Source organism: Pygocentrus nattereri, chromosome 30 (genome assembly GCF_015220715.1).
Source record: "Pygocentrus nattereri isolate fPygNat1 chromosome 30, fPygNat1.pri, whole genome shotgun sequence".
NCBI classification, from domain to species: Eukaryota; Metazoa; Chordata; class Actinopteri; order Characiformes; family Serrasalmidae; genus Pygocentrus; species Pygocentrus nattereri.
Genome location: NC_051240.1, coordinates 14,627,813 through 14,641,490, shown reverse-complemented (window position 1 = coordinate 14,641,490; position 13,678 = coordinate 14,627,813). Strand labels below are relative to the sequence as shown.

The 13,678-nt window shown below is 42.5% G+C and overlaps 1 protein-coding gene across 2 annotated transcripts in view; it reads right to left on the bottom strand.

The window, feature by feature from the left end:
• LOC108430850 (protocadherin-9) overlaps positions 1 to 13,678 on the bottom strand; it is a 492,739-nt gene that overhangs the window by 171,592 nt on the left and 307,469 nt on the right. The gene's annotated exons all lie outside the window — the stretch shown is intronic.

Sequence of the window (13,678 nt, the reverse complement as noted above, 5' to 3'; positions counted from 1 at the left end):
TCTATATTTTAGTGGACGTTCCCTGATGGACAGCGTGTGGTTTGATGTTCTGTGAAACGCATCGATCATTAAAAACGTCTCTGGTGTTTCCTTCATTATGTGGATCACCGATTCTGTATATATATATTTATATTTATATCCATGCCAAAGACAAATGAGTAAACTTCTGACCGCACCAAATATTTTCATTACAGGTGGGCAGCCGCTGCGCCACGTACGAGTATTTGGTCTGACAGCTTTGGCATAAATTCACAGGCAGAGTCTCTGGCTGCAATGTAACAGTAAGAGTCTTCCTCGGGCCTCTGAACTGCGCCACACATAATAAAATTCACCATCATGTCATGCTTTCCAGCCCCACCTGTTTATCTGCTACACATCGGGTGTAAATTTCCATCTCGTCTGATCCGTCTCTGGCTGTGAGTAGAACTCGCTTTTATTTCCCTCCGTCCTCCATTTCCTCCACTTTCAACCACTTTCCTGTTCCCTGCACTCAGCTGTGTCCCAACGCTATCTGTAAGTTTGACCGCTGGGTTTAGGCCAAAGCCTTGTTTTTAAAGCATATCGCTAACCAGCATCATCCCGGCTGTTCTCTTCAAAAACACAACTACCAAACACACAGAGCGCATCACCGTCTCCATCTCTGCCACGTTCTCCCTCACAAACCTGCAGCGCTGCACTTCTGTTTTCCTCGGGCAGATGTTTTGTTTTTACCCTAACCCATCATTCACACACTCATACGTCCTCACACTCTGATAACAATACATTTCAAACATCAAGAAGGAGAAAGAACATCCCTCGCTGTCGGGCGATGGCCATCAGTCCGCCTCCCGGACATCCACCTTCCTACGAAGCTCGCTTCCAACTCTCACCGGCCACAGCTGCTTCAGATAAACAGGTTATTTTCCCAGGGGGGTGAGATGTTTACGGGTTCCAGAGTTTCAGGCTGGAGTTCAGGCGTGGATCTGAAGGCAGCTGGATCAGCTTTATAATACAGGGTGTCCCAAAAGAATTATATATAATAACAGAGCTGATTCTCCCTCAAAACATCTCAAATTTTAACAAAATGTGTAAAAACTACATTTTTAACTTTTTTTTGTTTTGTTTTTCCAGGTTGGAGAACGGCGCTCACTAGAAATGAAAAGGCATTGTGTGTGTTAGAATGAGCTCGAACGCGGCCAAACAAGTGAGCAGCGCGCATTTCGGAGAAAATTCAATAAAAGTGCAGATTTGGACACGGGACAGAAATCTCATAGAGGAAGGCTGGAGCAGGTAAAGGGATCTGGACGACCACCATCATCGGAAGATATCGGCTATCAGGCTTTATGAAACCGGTTCTAAAATCTACCTCCCTCTGAATTTCTTCTGCGAATTTGATAAATAAATCTCGCTCAACGTGAAGCCTGTTTCATTTCGTCTGCCAGGACATGTAGTTACTCAGACATTCACATCTCAAATGATGTCGTTTTCTGGTTTCCTGTATTACGATCGATTACAATTATATCAATACGTAATAAAATATGCATTGATTTTTTTTTTGCTGGCTTTCCACAAAAACAAATGCACAGTTTTCGTTGTCTGTGTTTCATGTACTCCGTATACACTACACATGGCTTTTTCTCATCACATTAGTGCATTCAGTGTAATGTTCAAATAAATAAATAAATAAATAAATAAATAAACCATATCAATTATCGTTTCCTTGAATCAAATCATGAGGCGCCGCTTTATAAGACATAGGCTAACTGGTCTGCTGTAATATCAATAATACTCACTACAGCGAGAACTTCGGTGATGAGTTGATGACTTGATTCCAATAGTGCAGAATTTCAATGGGATTGTACAGAAACGGTGTGAGAGAGAAGTGGGAATGGTGTCGTAACTGTGAGAGAATGATATGGGAAGGGTTAAGAACGGTGTCGGAATAAAGCAGGAATGGTGTGATATGGAAATGAGATGAAACGAGTGGGAATATGAGTGATGATGTGTGGGGATGGTGTGCTGTGACTGATTTGACAAGAGCAGCGATGTGGGTTTGGTACGGGTGTAGAAGTGCAGCGGTGCTGAAATGGTATGGGAACGGGAATATAGGGACGGTGTGGAAAAGACGGAATTATTCCCAAATGAGGTGGGAACGCTATAGGAAATGACGCAATGGGACAGTACAGGAATGGCGCGGGTCTGAAAATGAGCGAATCGAGTGGGAAGGGTGCGTGGACGATCCTCTCCAAGCCCCACCTGACCGATTAAACCCCACCAGCGTTTTCCTCGTCCCTGCGTCTCTCAGAGGTTGTGTGGGGTCTGGCTGATTTGCAGATGCTGCCTGTTACCCAGAAACCCCTAAAAGGACTTCAGACGCTTCTGGCTTCTTAATCATTAATGACCCCAGCTAGACCACAAACCTGAGGTATTAAAATGTATATCAATAAATAAACAGCTCCGGGCTCATAGCAAATTAACAGAGAGGCTGTAGAGTCTATGTGCATGCATTGGAAGGGAATTTAAATAATGAATGCCCACTAATTATACCCCAAAGTTATTAGATTATAAATTAAATCTTTGTGAAGTGAGTATTTGCTGCATAGCAACTGGTGGATTAATGTGGCTAATTATTTCAGTGCTTGTTGAAACTGGATAGCATTTTACTGAGCGGGTTTTTTGTACTGTTACAACAGAAGGCTCTCAGGTGTAGCCCGCACGCGCTGGCGTTTAATCGCACGTTCGAAAGGGCGTCGAGGATGAATCAGAAGAATATGCTTACATCCAGCATCACCTTTATTTCCTGACAATAATTATATGTTGAACACGAAGAAAGAACAGGAAGCACTGACCCGTGAACAGCGCGTGCAGGCCCTGCTCGCTTAACGCCGTGTGATGAAAGGCATTTTAATTAGCTGATATGCATGTTTTTTTAATTAAATGCAAACTCAGACTCAGAGATGGCTGTTATTACCGAAAGGGGCCGGTTTTCATCAGCGCGGACAATTCTAGGCTAAAATAAAACAACGACAGTGACTGAAATTTGACGCGCCCGCTTTCAAACGCAGCCCCAAAAATAACGTCTTCAATCTCGCGACCCCAAGGGCAGCAGCCTCGGCGCGTCTCTGAGGGATGTTTTGTTTGAGGGAAGTTTCGTTTGAAGTCTACACCTCTTCACACCAGCGCAGATAGAAGCGTTTAGCGCACCGGATCTCCTGCCGAGCCCAAATGGAGCCTCTTCACATTTCCCGTTTCTCTGTGTTCTTTAAGCTTTTCCCCAAAACTGACAACGACAGGCCTGTCAGCGGCGTTCAAACGCAAACCCGAGCCTTTTCTCCTTCTCCTGTTCGCTTCTCCTCACGCGACGATTCCAAAAGGTAAGCAACATCTGTAATTGTGGACCTGCTGTAAATAAGAACTAAACGCAAGAAGAAATGAATCAAAGGAATGTGACAAACACTTCCAACATCAAAAGGTTAATTCAATAAAAAAAACAAACCAACCAGCAAACAAAAAATACTGCAGCTCCTCGGTTCCCTCATGGTCGGAACAGACCATACGGAGCTGACAAATTAATCCGCCGGCCCGTTTTTACAAAAGAGTGCCTCCTGAATCAGCTAAGCGCACGGGCATTGGAAGATTTGTGCGCTGTGCACAAAGCCTTTCCGCGCCGAGGCTCTCAGTGCAGCGAAATGTCTTACGGCAAAAATGAAAAGCCAATCCACGCTGCCGCTATTGTGGAGCGCAGGCGGGAGCGAGCCTGCAACACACTGTTTCCCACATTCAGGCTGTTCTGTTCAACCAACTCATTCACTGAGCTTGGAGGAACCCAACACAGACATGCCGCGTGTGGCTGAAGTGGTGAAAAGGAGCTAAAATAACACATTTTGTTCCCTCAAGAAAGTAGCGCATCTCCCAAAAAGCCAAAAGATCATTGCTGTTGAGGAGGGAATTTGATATGAATGTTAAAGTGTCAGGGTTCGGAAAGACTTGCTGCTCCCCTCGTCCCACCAGCAACAGCCTGTACTGTTCTGAGAAGGCTTTACGCTGCACTCTTAAACAAATGGTTCTTCACGAGTTCTTCAGTAAAGACGTCGGTTCTACATAGAGGCATGAACACATAATAGAACCGTTTGCATGATTAATGGGTGCTTTACATGGTGGGATGGTTCTGGTTCTGGTTAATGCAGTGCTGAGAATGACCCACCACCCAAATAGTACCTGCTCTGTGAGGGTCCGTGGGGGTCCTGACCACTGAAGAACAGGGTAACAGAGTATCAGAGAAACAGATGGACTACAGTCTGTAACTATAGAACTACAGAGTGCAGCTATACAGTAAGTGGAGCTGATAAAGTGGACAGTGTAGAAACGAGGAGGTGGTCAGAGTGTGATGCCTGACCGGTGTATAACTATAAGAACAATATATACACAGTTATAAATATATCTATGAATGATATACATGTACATATACACATCATACTATGAATACAACATATAAGATACGTACTGTTAGAGTGACACAGCAAATAATCCACTGCAAAATCTAATCATCCTAATATGGAACTGATGAGTCAAAATATCTGTGACACCTGTGACCTAGAGCCCCACCCTCACCAGGAACACGCGATTTTCATTCGCTCTGTAACGTTTTGTGTATAAAGATTTTATTTCAAGGCAGATGTTTCTCAGATTTCACAGGGCATCAAACATTCCTGGCTGTGTTTTGTTCAGAGGCAGGGATACGGACATGGCTGTACTCTAAGAAGACCTTGTACGGTTGGTATAAGTGGGTTTTCCAGGATAAGAGTAATGAGTAGTGAGGCTACTTTTTTACTGGAAGTAAGAAGTAACATAATCCCATTACACTCTGAAAGAGTAGCTACACAGCCCACTGGGGGGGCTTTATACTCATGGTGGTCTTAGGCCCATGTGCGGCTGTTCCAGAGCATCCCATTCTATCAGCAGTGCTTTGCTACTGACTCCACACAAGCTATGTGCGCCAAACTGAACCCCAATTATGTGCATCTTAATAATTAATAAAGGTATGTCTGACAAAAGTATTTGTGATTCCTTGTTAAATAACTAGTTTTTATCTCTCTCTCTCTCTCTCTCTCTCTGCTGTCTGGGGAAGAAAACTTATTTCCATTTTTGACATTTTTCATTGTTTGACATAGAAAATTAGAAATAATAAATAATAAAATAATACATATGAATAAATATTAATAATAGTAATAATAAATATCTCTCTCTCTCTATACATATATATATGTGTGTGTGTGTGTGTGTGTGTGTGTGTGTGTGTGTGTGTGTGTGTGTGTGTGTGTGTAATCTCGCTGCTGGCTGGAAAAAAAAACCTTCTATTTGCATTTTTGACATTTTTCAGTGTTTGACATAATTTGAAAATACCTGTTGCCCTTTATATTGTGAAATTACCCAAAATGACCTGGAAAAACATTCAGTTCCATTGACTTACATTAAAAGTAAAAAAGTAAAGTAGTTTTTTTTCTTTCACTGTAAAGTTAATATTTTGGAGATTTCCTTCCACCAACTAAAATATATATATATATATATATATGTGTGTGTGTGTGTGTGTGTGTGTGTGTGTGTGTTAATGCAGGCCCAGCCCTACACTAAAGCTTGCTTTAATTTGACCCTTACGATATTTCAGCCTCGCCACCTTACTGTTAATTACTGCTAATCAAAGCGAGGACAGTCGACGTGTCTCTTTTAAGCCGAGCCAATGTGGCCGCTGTATACGGGCTGATTAAATAATTAAACCAGGTTCAGCTAATAACTGAAAGCTAACCCAACTCTGGAGCCAGACTTCAAAGGCTCCTTCAGTATTTAACTTCAGAGAAATAAACTTCGCAGCAGCACTTTGACAGCCTATCTGAGCAGAGATGGACCTTTTTATATGCTTAATTATTTTCTAACATGAAAGTGGATTATATATTAACTTTTCTCCTTCCTCACCTTGGACACACCTGATAGACGTGATGCTGCTGAACTAGACTTGCACCGGGTCTCTTCCCAGGAAGAGCAAATCTTACTTCGTGCTTTGAAAGCTAATGAGGAATTCCAAATGACTGACAGGCCATATTTTTCAGCAAGTTAAAAACCTCATCACCTCATGTGGTAGTTTGGTGAAATGTGGAATTTACACCATTTATTCCACATGTAATCAACCAGCAGAGACATTTTTGGTGTCTGAAGTTTGATCCTTCAGCTTCTGTCTTCTCAAACTGAAGTTGTGAGATAATTCCAGATTTGATGGCAGCTTCTACAACCCCAATTCCAATGAAGTTGGGACGTTGTGTAAAACAAATAAAAACAGAATACAATGATTTGCAAATCCTTTTCAACCGATATTCAATTGAACACACTACAAAGACGAGATATTTAATAATATGAACATTAAATATCGTATTTGTTTTTATTTATATTTTACACAATGTCCCAACTTCATTGGAATTGGGGTTGTTCACTCTCAGAAATGAAGGTACTAGACTGTCTCTGGGTCAGTTCCCCTCCTGTCACTGGGGTGGAACCCTCAAGGCTCCATCTCCTTGCCTTTAGTCAGGGAACATAACTGAACCATAATCCACTGAAATGATCTGTTCTAAGCTGTACTGACTCCACACACCCTGCCTCGCCTCCAGGCTTTTACTCTACTGCTCTGTTTTAAATCATTCGGTTATGAAAAGGAACAAATACCAACTTTTCACCTGGAGGAACTGATTTAAGCTCCACAATCAGAAAACGTTTACAGTCACGTACTGCCAGAATCCACACAGACTAGTCTATTTGAGATTACCTCCCAACGCAAAACCAGAGATGTAAAACTTCAGAGAGCAAACGTGTCCAATAGTGTACATTCAAAGATCCCTGTGGGTATCCATACCATACACCATGTACCGCACAGCTCAGCATGTGAAGAAATCATCTGATGCTCCAGAGCAGCGCAACCATCTAAGTGTTGGACTTTTTTGTCACGATATTGAGAGTTTTTTCCTCAGAAATGCCTGAAAGTCCAAGAGAGCAAATTTCCATCACTTGAATGCCAAAAGCAAGGCAAGCAAATTCAGGCATTTGTTCGCTGACGCAACTGATTTGGCGGTTAGTGCTCTCCTCCAAGCGTGCTGAGCTGCACAACGACACTGCATTAGCAGCAGTTTGAGAAGCTGGCTGGCTTTACATGTCTTAGAGAAAGCACATTAGCTTTCCCCCTCCCAACTTCACGGCGTGGTGTGACGGTGGAAATTACAGCATCTATGCTCAACTTGACTGCACAGCTGGTTTGATTAATCCATCTGGGGCCTTCAGAGAGGGCCTAATGCAGGGGTGCACAACTCTGGCCCTCGAGGGCAAGTCTCCAGCACAGTTTGGTGCTTCCCCTGCTCAAACATTGACGCTAAACCAGGACATTAAAAGATGGGTGTAATCAGGTGTGATTGGGCAGGTAAATTACCAAAATGTCCTGGACACCAACCCTCCAGGAACGGAGATGTGCAACCCTTGCTTAATGATTTCCGGGAGCTTATAAATAAACGTCCTAATTTTTATTTCATTTTAATTCAATAGAACCATGACTGTGTTCAAACTCAGCGAATTATTACAGAACTACTCGTTTCATAAGGATTAATCAGGATGGTATTGATGTAAAGATTAAAGATTCTCAAAATTAAAATACCTTGTATTATGCAATAAGTACAATATGGCCTAGCACATTGGAGCAAGTCCCCCAAAACAAGCTTCCTTAAGCTTGTTAAGAGAGAAGAAAAACACTTTTTAGGAGGCGAGCGAACTTATGAACCTTTCAGGGCCAAATAGCCAAGATGATAAAATACCAGCAGCTGTGCTAAGATGTGCCTGGTACAGTGTCTTTTTAAAAAAAAATGATACCGGACTTGAAGATTTCCACATAACCCCATATGGTAGACGTATGGATGTCAATTTGGACATAATGGTGGTATCATAAGATCAGGAGATAATAACAAGAGGTGGGGCGATATCACCCCACCCTTACTGAGGGTATAAAATACGTGTATAAACCCTGTATCTGTGTGAGTGTTACCCGAGGGCCTTTGGGAAGCATTCTCCATGCTCAAGAAGGAATAAATGACCTGCACTTCACCCGTATTTCTTAGTTCGTTTGATTCTTTTTTCTTTCAACAAACTACTGAATTCGTCTTATTCTACCAACCATAAATAATACTTAGGCTTGGTAGTCAAAACAAGTGTCGAGTGACGACGGTATAAGCAGATAAGCGAACTCTTCGACTGGTTACGACCAACAGCTTCAACAGCTGGTCTTACTTATCACATTAACCATCAGCATAACTGCGATGTGAAAGTGGAATCAGTCATTTATGCTTTGATTTATAACAGGCGGGACAAACGTAGTGAGAAGTGCTGGAAGTTCCAGAAGCCTCACTGATGGTGAATACGAGCAGCAGTCAAATCGGTGGGTTGATAGAAATGGAAAACAGCAGCGGCAGCTCTACAGCTGTGCTCTCTACTGAATGGGTCACTGTGAAACTGCCGCGAGGTCAAATATCTGCTAAAGTAAAATACAGAACACTGTTTAGAAGCGTCAGACATCTGAGTTTAATCTAGAACTGCCAATGAACGTTCAAACCAATCACCACCAGCTTAGTGCCAACAAATCACTGCAGTCTCACAGCATAGAGGTGGGCTTTTCCCTCCCGTTTTGACCTAGTTTTGACATTTCTAGCTCAAACTGAAGGCCTGGCTCCAGTAGTCATGCTTTGGGACAACAGGAAAAGTGTGAAAATTTGATTTATGGCAAGATTATTGCTTTAATAATGATAAATTGACATGTATCGCATGCTTCCTGTGTTAGCAACTCTAAAAGCGCTCTAATGGGAAAGAAACTAAATCTGATTCGGTCATCCTGTCTGACAGTGACCTCTAATCGAAGCTGCCATGTGGGTCCACTACGGCCCCTCTGAGTGTGTACAATATTTGATTAAGCACTGGTCTCCATGGCACCGCTGGGTTTGTGTGCTAATTAATTACCAGGCTTAAGAGCTTGTACATAATTGGTGTGTACACCACCATCAATTCCATTAAAAAGAGCAATTATCACCAACCTTATGCAAATGACTCTCCCACCGTCTCTCATCAAATTAAAAGGAGACACTTGAGCCATGCCCCGCTGTTCCATATTCCACTTTTAACACAGCGGTAAGAAACGCTATGGAGTATCTCCGACATACAAGAGTTCGTATCAATAATTATAAGACATAATATACGACGAAGAGTGCATTTATATTCAAATATATTCATATGACTGAGGTTTTCGCAACAACTGAGTGGAAATGTTAACTTCTTTTTTCTTTATACACTCAAACAATAAACTGCTGCATGATCTTTAATTATACTTAGGGGTTTAACGATACCCATACGTCCATACCGCCTCATATAAAACCTATATAGTGTATGTCCAAAAGTACCTAGACACCTACTCTACCCGGACAAATCACTTATTTTAAGATGCACCAGTTGCTGACACAGGCATTCAGCGGCTGGCATGATCTCCAAATAAATGCACTGCCAATAGAATATGCTTCACATAAGCCTTAGGTCACCCTGCCCCACGGCATGCATCAGCTAGAGTGCTATAAAGCTGTCCTCACCATTGGGCTGTGGAGCAGTGGAACGGCTCCATCCAAAACCTTCAGGCTGACTTTGTGATCCAGAACTGACCATCCAACAGCAACATCTAGTGTAAAGTATTCCCATACGAGTAGAATAGGGTGCAAAGTGGTGACAAATTCTCCATAATACCCTTGTTTTTAGTCACATTCGATGAGCAGGTCTTTTTAACCTTTTCAACTCCTCGGGACCACCGGTGAGTCCAAACCGCACTCGGTCATGTTCTTCATAACGTTCATATTCCATAAGCTCCATTCAGAAGCTGGGCGTCGTGTGAGGCTGTAGCTCTTCTCTCCAGTCTAATAGACGGTGATGTCATTTTAAACCCTTATAATAAAAGAAGCTGAACTTTTCTACTGAAGAGACGCCGTCTGTTTATAGTTTAGAGCCCAGATTTGGGGAAAAACGGGTCGATTTTCAGTAGAAAAACAAACAAAGTTCAGCTTCTTTTATTATAAGGGTTTAAAATGACATCACCGTCTATTAGACTGGAGAGAAGAGCTACAGCCTCACATGACGCCCAGCTTCTGAATGGAGCTTATGGAATATGAAAGTTATGGAGAACATGACCAAGTGCGTTTTGGACCCACCGATGGTCCAGAGGAGTTAGAAAGGAAAATGCTGACATGCTGTTTGAAAGTCAAGCGAGCGTTTCTTTAAAGTGTGCACAGTCGCTCTGTTAGAAGAGAAAGAAAATAGAGAGATTTCTCCTTATGAAACATTTTAGTATGATCAGTACCAGATTTCAGTACCTATAAGCCTCAGTGAGCCAATAAGTATGTTTGTTCACACACACACACACACACACACACACACACACACACTTACTTTTAAAGGAATGTATTGAAAAAGTATCGTTCAACAATCTGAACTGAAGTCCAGGTATTGGTATTGAAAAACACTATCCAGCCCCACTGATGTCCGTCTTACACTCACACACACTTGGCTGTGACCTTGGGTAAAGCAGTTGCTCATTCAGGTCTGAGGTGTGTGTGATAGCACAGGGTAAAGTAGGTCACAGAAGCGGCGCTCCATATATATAGTTTTATACAAAAAAAAAAAAAACATCATCTCCAGCGTGAGACCCCAACAGGGAAATCATCTCCAAATAAATCAAATAGGTGTTGAGACCAAACTGCTCGAGAGACGCAGCGGCAGGAGAAAGCGCACACATGCACACGTCTCTGTACGAACACCTCACCAAGAAAACGAGCTCCATAAGAACTCCAGCACTGCGTCAACCTAATGTTTACTGTTTGTCACAGTGCAGAAACACAATGTATAGATTCTCACAGTGGCCAGGCTTGTGGTCTTTCCACCACGTTAGGCTAGTCGGAAACTGCAGTTGTGGAAAAATAAACTTTACAATATACACATTTTCATTTCTTAGTTAAAAGTATGGTAAAGTTTCAGTGTCAGAAGAAAAGATTGTATCTCCAAAATTGTAACTTTACAGGAGAAGGAAAAAACATACTTTAGTTTTAAAGTAAGTCAATGGAACCAGACGTCATTTTGCATCACTTCTTTTAGTCCATTCATCATGAAATTTACATACAGTGTAAAGGGGAACAGGTATTTTCAAATTATATCAAAAATTGAAAAACGTCAAAAAAGGAGATACAAGGTTTTTGTGTCTATCTATCTATCTATCTATCTATCTATACATACATACATACATATATACACACACACACACACACACACACACACACACCCAGGCTGCTCAGTTCTCACGGATTCACTCTTATTGACGTGGAGAACGCAGAACGTTCTGCTCAGGGGTCTCAGCTCCTCTCGGCCTGAAGGAGCCCGTCAGAACCTCTATGACCCCCTCTTACAGTTGGATTGTGATTGGTTCCTCGACGCCTCACGGTTGGAAAACTCAGATAAATCTATATGAATCACCTTTAAAGGCATCTTTTCTGATTAACTACTACTGTCGCATTCTGAAGACACGTGTAGGTTCACTGGTGGTTTTGCATGGCTCTATTTGTGTCACCCCAGGCTTCCACCCCACCACTGTACACCACCCTGAATGACGTCTCAATGATTTAGTAATACAGACATTTTAAAACACTGGTGGAGTTCCCCTTTGAGCTAGACTTCAAGCTGAAGATTTTCACATCTCATTTTGGACATGGCAACCCAGTTGGAGACTCCCCTTAATCTGCATTTTTAACTCAGCTGAACTCGGGCACTGAGTGGTCAGTCCTACCCACACTCGGTGGCCTTTTTAATCGGAAACACCTCTAACATAGGTGCACTTTGTAGGTTTACGATTACAGACTGTAGCCCATCTGCTGGTGCAAGATTTGCGCCGTCCTCTTGACCTTTATCAGTGGTCAGTTTCTAATCCCGGAGCCACTCTTGGCTGGACAGTTTTGGGTGGTGGAACACTGTCAACCTCGCAGTGACACTGAAGCCAGCAACACGGCTGTGCACCACCTCTCAGTGCTGCGCTGAGAACCGTCCACCAGCTAAATCGTTTCTGGACCATGACAGCAAACCGATGGACAAGGTAGAGCGGGGTTATAAACTGTAGAGCAGCACATGGGCTACAGTCTATAATAGCACACCTCAGTGGACCTATACAGTGGTGTTTCTGATAAAACGGTTGCGTGTACAATGTAGGCGTTTCTAATAAACCGGCAACTCTGTGTGCAAGTATGTAAAAGGGATAAAACACAGTTTCTCCTTTGCCACAGGGTAATTACTGCACAAACTATAAACACTGCACATATTACAAAGTACAATTTTCATGCCTCTCACTCAGAACCGCCTCCCTCCTTCCTTCCCTCGCTCTCTCTCCAGCTCTTTCTCTCCTGCGTTATTGGATTTCATTTATTCATCGGGCTGAGACAAAGCAGGTGTGCGGGCGCTGCTAAAGATTGGAGGATTTAGACCGTGTCTCTGAATCAGTCACTACCACATGATCTGGCACACTTTCAGACACTTTGGACCAATCACAGAGGAGGGTTTTGCATAGCTCCTGAGAACGGCTCGGTGGACAGAAACACAATAAACACACGCTCCAGACAGACTGCGACACAGAAGACAAACGGCGCTATTTTTCCTGCTTTCCTTTTATTTTCGGCGATGCTGCTAAACTGGCTGCCTTTGTGTGCAACAGGATTATTGTACATACAAGCTCTCGGCCTCGTATTGGTCCCTCTAAGTCATAATCACTGTGGAAAGCATCGTTTGGGAGCATCGTTACTGACCACCGGCCTTTACCCTTTCCTCACAGACCGTTTCAGTGGACGATCGCAGCTCATTATTTTACTAAAAGCACAAAGTAAGCTTTTTAGTTTCAGCTATCGGTTTAAATTTAACATGATGTTACATTTTTCCAATCGTGTTATTATTGTTCTAATATGTTTATTAACTTTATGAATGTAAACAATGTGCAACACGTTCAATCTTACATAAGCAAGGCCACACCTATGCAAACACACATATAAGAAGAAGGGAAAATAAATAAATAAATAAATAAATAAAAAACATCTATTATAGCGATTGTCCATGAATTAAAGACTAAATACATAGTTCTATTTACCAGAAACTCTAAAACTGGTTCCCAATCCTTATGGAACCTTTATGGGATCTCCTGGTTGAGTATTTCAACTTCTCGAGCTTTAAATATGCCGTCACCTCTCCTACCCATTTCGTGTGTGTGTGTGTTTGTTTGGGTGCGTGTGTGTGTGTGTGGGTGTGAGGGTGTGTGAGGGGGTGTGAGGGTGTGGGGGGGGTTGATTTCCAATTACATAAAATAAGGCATAGAGCCAGTAAGGATGCAAAGGCTATGGCATCGGAATGGGCAGCTGGCATCGCCGCCTCATCAGGAGCCACAACAAATATATCACTTTCTGGGCAAGGACTGATGTCTTGGTTGCAATTACAGGAGAATGTCTCAAAAACAGAGGACCAGAATTGCTATAAATCACCTGAAGGCAAGGTTTACGCATGTTCATGAAACTTTACCAAACAGCACTAGACACACAGCCAGTTAAACTCCGTTAGCAAC